General features: G+C 36.2%; 1 protein-coding gene across 2 annotated transcripts in view; it reads right to left on the reverse strand.

Annotated features, from left to right (window-relative positions):
- atxn7 (ataxin 7) overlaps positions 1-5,482 on the reverse strand; it is a 42,530-nt gene extending 37,048 nt beyond the window's left edge. The window contains exons 1-2 of one of the 2 annotated variants that reach the window (XM_020703287.3): positions 5,272-5,482; positions 3,122-3,230 (exon numbers count right to left, since the gene is read on the reverse strand). The gene's annotated coding sequence lies outside the window, so the exon portion shown is untranslated. Of the gene's footprint in view, positions 1-3,121; positions 3,231-4,952 lie in introns of both variants that reach the window. The other variant, XM_078948017.1, reaches the window with a different exon arrangement.
- Positions 5,483-6,000: the final 518 nt, after the last annotated feature.

A 6,000-nucleotide genomic window follows, 5' to 3' on the forward strand; every position in this document is an offset into this window, starting at 1 on the left:
CATATATATATCGCTTTATATCGCCAAGTCTTGACTGCAGCGGTGGTGCGGCGCGACGCCACATAAAAAATAGTCCGCTTGTTGTGAGAAAAGCGATCCAAATTGGGAAAAAAACAAGAATTAAGGACTAAAAACGGGTTACTATTTTTTTCTTTTGTAAGTGACCATGGTATAAGCGGGTTAATGGCCTTCGAAGTATGCATTATCACTTTTTAACGCACTTCGCCGAAGCAACCGTCTGACGCGAAGGTTCAGGCTTCCAAGTCGTGCGTTAAAAAGTGATAACGCATACTTCGTCGGCCATTAACCCTTACGTATTAAAGCATCAGCAAAAGAACAAAAATGAGATACCCATCTGTTCTAGGAAACCAAATAGTGTCTAGATGTTTTAAATGACTGCTTTATTGGGACTGGTTTGAGGAACTCACGAGGAACTATTTAACTCATTATGGATATTTATTGCAGCCATGTACATGTACCGCTTTGCACAGGAGCGAGGTAAACAGAGACTGAACAATGAATTTATTTCACTTTAAAAGTAATTTTGAAATTAATCCTTAAAACTGATATTTGCAGCTCAGCGAGAAGATCAAATGAATAAGACTCCTGTTAAAACAGGTTAGATTGAAAAGCTTTGTGTTTGTCCAATTACCCTTTATGAAACCAGTGGTATACATGTAAACGTCTATACCATACAGGAATTATGTGAATAAGCACAGCAGAAGAGGAAAATACGAGAATGTGTGAGGCTGACCTGAAGTGTCTGCTACCAGTAGATCAACAACATGATCTTTGGGATTTAATGGGTTGGGCTCATGTGATCAGATCTCATCAGAGTGGCATCTGGGGAGGTTGGAGGTTTTGTTTCCGTCTTTTTGTCACATCTCCAAGCCCTTTCTGAGCTGTTTTGGCTACACACAATCCGAGAGGATACAAGGACTGTCAAGGCGGCTGCATCCATATGCAACAGGTGGACTAGTTTTTCTTTTTAATGAGATCAGCTGAAGGTATAAAAGAGGTGTTAAAAAAAATTTCACCGAAAACTGTTGGTTTGTTGAGTCTTTTCTGAGACTTTGTGGGAAACTTTGTGGCAAAAATAATACAAGTTAAGGACAAAACCTAATTTTCCCACATAGAAGCTACTTAATTATTGACCCCTTTCTACATTTGCTTTATTAACCCACACATTTTGTATGGACCACCTCTCGAAAAGAATGAAAGGGAAATGTTACCTAATCTGAAGTTGGGTGTCAATGACACGAAGTCCAAATTTTGACAATCTAATGAAACTACACATTTTCACACAGACGCAGATATACTCTCTCAAGTCCAAGACATTGGATTTGTGGATTATAATATCAAATTTAACTGTGGTAGCTAGACTTTCTTTTACAAAACGTGTTGCATTTGCACCAAGTAACTAAGTAATACTTATCCAACACCACAAAAGCATTGTGTCATGTAACCCTTGTGCTATCCTAGGCACTTTAACATTGGGAGTTGGATCATCTAGACCCACAAGACAGTGCTCTGAACCTTTTTTCTTCAATGATTTGTGATCTTCACTGGTGTCCCTGGATTACATGAAATCTTTCCACCTTTATCCACCTTTGTCAAGGTAGGGGTAACACGTCAATGCAAGGGTGAGGTCATAGGATAGCACAAGGGTTAAAAATAAGTACATTTATAACTGATTAAATAGCATACACAGTCAAAGTGTGCTAACTTTAGTACAACAAAGTTCTTTATTAACCGCGAAGGAGGCTCTAAGAGCAGGGATGCCCAGTTTAGTTTAGTCTGTTTAGTTTAGCAATTGAATTCTATGACTTTATGTTCTTTATGATTCATGTTTACAACACAATAACCAGCATGAAGCCCATTGAGACGACTATTGTAGTAAATATTGGGCTTTATAAATAAAATTGAATTAAATTATTATTATTTTGCCCTGACAAATGCAGATCTGTTGCATTATAAACTTAAAGTGACTGGTTTCTTAATAATAGTAATATAAATGATAATTATTTCCAACATGTACGTATCTACAAACATCTACATGAACACAGAAGATTCATCTGAATAGATGTCAGAATTGTTGGTGTGGCAGAAATTTTTATGCCGGATGGCCGGTCTAACACAGCCCTGTGTTTTGTCCGGGCACGGGGAGACCTAGGCTGAGGCCACGGCTCATTGCGTCCTCTGGGATTCAAGTACTGGTTTCCTGCGTACCAGTCCTACACTCAGCCAACTGAGCCATCCAGCCACTTAATCACTTTCAGTTCTTGTTGCATAACATTTTAAATATTAAAAAAAAATTAAATGTCTAGCTTAACAAAGTAAGATGTGCTAGATCATTTTAGACCATATAAATGGTAATAAATGTTACTTTCAAAATTAGAAATACTCAGAATAAGAAAGCAGGGCTAAACACTCCTCAAAATAATATTTAACCACTCTTTCACTTTTCCTTGTCACACGTTAGACCTAAGCCTTGTCACAGAGAGGAACATTTTTTCCAAAATAATTATCTGAGTAAATGTTTTCATAAATATCGTATATCAACACGGGTGTCTATTAATGTCTTTGGCACTAATAGGTAACTCACTGTTTTTCTTTTAAATTACAAACACTAATAATATATTTCAATTTTGAGTAACCTTCAGTTTTGTTTAAAACGCAACCTTGTCTACTTTTAGCTAGGCAACATCACAATAACATTCACAGAATCTAAATGCTGAGCTTCAGCATTAGTTTCTTTATGCACCTTTATGTTGGTAACAACAGCTATGCCGCATGTTGCAAATGTAAACAAACCATTTGACAAGGCAGATGCAGTCTGTAAGCTCTAACAGACTAAAAACAAATAACTAAGAATACATCTGTTAAACTTATGTGTAATATGATTTATGGTCACAAATATTCATTATGTGCCCCTTTCTTTTTGCTTGATGAACAATAAAAACAAAGAAAGCTATGGATGTATATTTGTGAAATGATAAAGTATGTTAAGATCCCATTAGAGCAGAGTCATAAATATCGCCATGCACTCTACAGCAACTTTTATATGGTAAACCAGAAGTGTGTTTGAGTGTGATCTTAAGCACCAGATGTGAGATCTTACCTTGGTAAAGTAGGAAACCAAAATTGTTTTGTTTTTTTCTTAACTGGATCAGTCACTCCTCATCAGTTAAATATGATTTCCACACACACACCAACACTGGAGACAATGCCTGAAGACAAAAACAGAAAGCACACACAAACACGATTATTGAATCCCGGGTAGCACTTTTTTATGCTAATCAACACAATTAACAAGATGAAGCATCAGTCAAAGAAATTTAGAGTGGATATTTTATACGAAACTCTGATGATGTTTCACAGAATTTCTAACAGATGACAACATTTTGAATACTACATCCTTGAACACATTGATTGAATAAGCTAACAAACATGCTCATTAAAGACTCACTCCAAAGAAAATTGTGTTTTTGATGTTTTTAACAAGTTCTTGCAGCCTTGTTCTCATGATGGAGGACTTTTATAAAGTGAAATAACATTAGATCTGTATTTCTGAGTATTTCTTTATTCAAATCATTGTGAGAAGCTGATAAAGAAATGCTGTTGGAAAAAGACTGTAGTTGTTGCATAAAATCTAAAATCAGCAGGCCAGAAATGCCCTGCTCCGCACCATTTTGATGAATCCACAAATAGATCCATGTACGTCTTCATTTTCCTGGTCTGAGCTGGCATCTGGCTGCAAACAGTCCGACCGGATGGCTCCAATATTGACCACTATTTTTGTCGCACCGGTAATGTTAGGTTGGGCTTGTGAGGTGGTATAAGTTAGTGGGAGAGAGAGTAAATACAGGGATGATAGGAAGGTGAATTTCAGGTTGTTTTTTTCTGTTGAGTTTCAGTTTATTTCAAACACAAATGAAAAATCAACACAGTGGTTTAAAAAAGACACAAAATAATACAGTGTGCTTAAAAAAAAGGAGTGGGTTGAAGAGAAATCTTGTCTGCTCACACCCCTTTTTACAAAACATGATGATGTGCGTATTCAATACGCGTATTGCTATTTACAGATAAGTACAAAACATTCACGGTACAATTCTGCAAGGCAACTCTGCAAAAGTTACATTTTTTGTTTAATTAATCGTTTCTGGCCTTATACAGTACTATTAGTGACTTCTTGTAGGTTTTTTGAATACATGTAAACTTTTGGTTTGTTTTAAACCTTCATCCAATCCATTCCATAAATCCACACCACAATTTGATAAACACATTTTCTTTTTTGTTGTTTGAATGCACTTCTTTTTGAAATTCAGCTGTTTTCTTGGATTGTAACTCCCGTCTCTTTCTTTGAACATTTGCTGTAAGTTTATTGGAAGTAAGTCGTATCTGGCTTTATACATGCTAAGAGCCGTCTTCAGTTTCACTAGATCCCATAGTTTCAATAAACCCGACTTTAAAAAATAGAGTATTTGTATGTGTCCAATAATGAACTCCTGGTGCTCTGCAGAAAATATTTCCTAGAAAAGGTTTTTGATTTGGGATAAAAATAGCAAAATCATAATTGAAAGATATCTAGGATGGCTTTTAGAATAGATGACTGGAGTAACAACAACACAGTTTTTGGCATAACCTCATAACATTTCCCTGCGTTGGGAAAGAATAGACAATATTTCAGTATTTCTTTGTATGTGAGAGATCAAACTAACAGACTATTTTGATTCTCAGAAAATGGGATTAACGCTAGAAGAAGAAAAAGAGAAATAATTAACATTATTAGCTAATTAGAACTCCTGTTGTTAAAATGTAAGATAACTTGAAATATGTATATGAAAAGTGATTGGGACTTTCCAAAACTAGTAGTCATATCAGATGGGAAAATGTGACCTAAAACAGTAATATGTTTAAAAATACGAGAATCTGTCAAGAGCAATACTTACTCCATGTCAGCCAATGAAAATTCGCTGTTAGATCTCCAACTGCTTCACTTCTGACTGTGAAACCTTCAGTCCCCACAACACCACCATCGGTATCTAACTAATTTTACCAGGTAAACTACACACATAATATATCAACACTTCGGTTGATGAAAAATATACGAGGACTAGTGTCACAGAACTGGTCCTGTTCAGAGCATGTTTTTAGTTGAAACAGAACTGAAAGCACAGCACTGCTGGCTAACTGTTAGTTTTAGCCTGCTAGCTAAAGCCAGCCATAATTAGCGTTAGCGAGTAAGCCTGACAGCCCAACACAACTCACCAACTGCTGTCACGGACTGACAACTGCGAGTCTCTCAGCGTGGGTGGTGGAAACCGACACGAGACACCACTGTCTTGTATAACAAACGGAGGCGCTGAATGAAAGAGACGGAAGGCGGTAGGAAAGATTTAAGTTCAGTCTTCAGCCTCTGAGGAGGTTTTCACCTGGTGCTTCCATGACTGTTTACCAGACTGCATTCTGGGACACAGACGTCATCGCACGAGGACGTACGGAACACACGCACGCCATCTCAAGATTAACAACAAAAAAAAAGTACATTTGTTTGTTATTTTTATGTGTTATTGTTTTTTTCAGAACCTCAAAAAAGAGCAAGATTTTTTTAAATAATTTGTAACATTTTCTGGCGAAATTCTTTATAGTATAATGTAAAAGATAAAACACTATATTTTAATGATGCAATTTTTTGACATAAGTCAGTATCATGTTCCACCAACAAAAAACTTCCCGAAACGTTTGATATCTGTAACTCTTTACATGTATTTTTATAATCAACCTTCCTGGCTGCTTGTCATTATTCTTTTATTTTACATCTACGTTGATTCTCTTGTTGTATACTTGTATTTGTTCAGTAAAGTAAAAAAAAAAAAATCTCAAAATAGTTTTTCATTCTATCAACCACACACGGGCATAAAACCCCCAAATATGCTCCCAAGCTTAATCTGGAGAGATTTGGAATTCTTCTAACAAACAACATTGAAGAACTTAAAA

Source organism: Oryzias latipes, chromosome 5, assembly GCF_053564925.1.
Source record: "Oryzias latipes strain Hd-rR chromosome 5, Olatipes_Hd-rR_3.1".
NCBI classification, from domain to species: domain Eukaryota; kingdom Metazoa; phylum Chordata; class Actinopteri; order Beloniformes; family Adrianichthyidae; genus Oryzias; species Oryzias latipes.